The sequence below is a fragment of the Myotis brandtii genome, unplaced genomic scaffold (assembly GCF_000412655.1).
Source record: "Myotis brandtii unplaced genomic scaffold, ASM41265v1 scaffold86, whole genome shotgun sequence".
NCBI lineage: Eukaryota > Metazoa > Chordata > Mammalia > Chiroptera > Vespertilionidae > Myotis > Myotis brandtii.
In genome coordinates this window covers 1,270,269-1,272,018 of record NW_005371503.1, presented here as the reverse complement: position 1 = coordinate 1,272,018, position 1,750 = coordinate 1,270,269, and positions in this window count along the sequence as shown.

Genomic DNA, 1,750 nt, shown 5'->3' with positions numbered 1-1,750 from the left:
TAAAAAATCAATAAAATATATGTTAAAAAAATTCTATTATAGCTTCATAATAAAATTATGTTTCTCTTATTTTCTAGAGAGTACCTTACTACTAAGGTACATGTGTTTTTTGTTTTGTTTTTTAACTTTTCAAGTGACTTGACTTTTAGAAAGCATCTGGACTTGGGAGAAAATACAATATAAGAACAGTAAGTTTTAGAAAAGGCCAATTTTGCAATAACAACCAAATATCTCACTCAGGAAAGTTTTACAGAAATGAAGACCAGTAGTTGTAAAAGGATTTTAAAAAATACATAATGTGTGCTTACTAAGAATACCCATGTATATAACCTGCTTTAAAATTCAACCATTGTTCTGTCTTGCAAGCTCTATAAGAAAGGAATGTAGAGACAAGGCAAATTGGGAAGAATAAAAAATACATGGTTTTATTAGTATTTTTTCCCCAACTTAGCTGACTAAGAAAAACAACTATGGAAGTTCTGACTTCAATTCCCTCCCTTTTCCTACCCGACCCCACTCCTTGACCTAGAAATGTTTTGTCACTCTCCTGCAGCAATTGTCTGGATCCTGCCTCCCCCTGAAGATCTGATGGCTAGCTTTGGGCTTCATTGGCAGCAGCTTCTTTTTTTTAAAAAAAAAATTTTGTTTTATTGCTTAAAGTATTACAAAGAGTATTACATATGTCTCCTTTTTTCCCCCCTTGATCTTTCCCCAGCCTCCCCTACCCGACAGTGTCTTGTGACCATTGGTATGCTTATATGCATGCATACAAGTTCTTCGGTTGATCTCATACTCCCCCCAACCCTCCCCAGGCTTCCCACTGTAGTGCTCAATGCTGCTGTGCCTCCGTATCCATTTTTGTTCATCAGTCTATAATGGTCCTTATTATCCATAAATGAGTGAGTTTATGTGGTATTTTTCTCGGCTTCCCAGGGACCGTCTCAGCCTCACAGGGGCCGTCCCAGCCTCACAGGGGCTGTCTCAACCTCACAGGGCCGTCTCGGCCTCACCGGGGCTGTCCCAACCTCACCGGGGCCGTCGCAGCCTCACAGGGGCTGTCTCAGCCTCACGGGGGCCGCCTCAGCCCTATGGGGGCCGACTCAGCAACATGAAGTTTGGCATTCTGTCCTTTGTTGGATGGCTCCTTGCTGGACAAAATCTGCAGGCGTTCCTGGTGGCTGAATATCTGGTATGCTTGCTTGGATTTTGTTTTCTATCAAGTGCACAGACTGCCTGTCTGCCGTCTCCCAGCGTCCCATGTGAGACTGGATCTGGGGGACCTGCCTGTGCGTTTGCTGGTATAGCGGATCCATGTCGCTGGCCCAGCTGGGTCCGGCTCCAGCTTCCTCCGAACCTGATTGTGCTTCTTGAGTGTGTCCTTTATGTATGCGAGGAGTTGAAATCTGCAGTGTGCTGGGCTGGGCTGCAAAAGCGCCGGTGGTTCCCTTTGTGACACTGGCACAGCTTGGGTGGGGATGTAAATTGAGTAGGGCGGGGTACCTGGGAATCACCAGGGCGGAGCAAGGGGCAATGGCGTCTCCGTGACTCCTCGCCTCTCCGCGACTCTGCGTCTCGCGTCCCTGAGTGCCAGTGAGCAGCTCTGCGAGACAGCCACTCTCGTTCTCCGGCCCATTGCAAGGCCGTCCCGCCTCTCCCCGTAGGGGTCTGGGACCTCAGGATCCTGCCCCAAACAAGCTCAGTGGATTCGAGAGTCTGCATCCCCTTCTGATTGAAAAAAACCATGCATCCA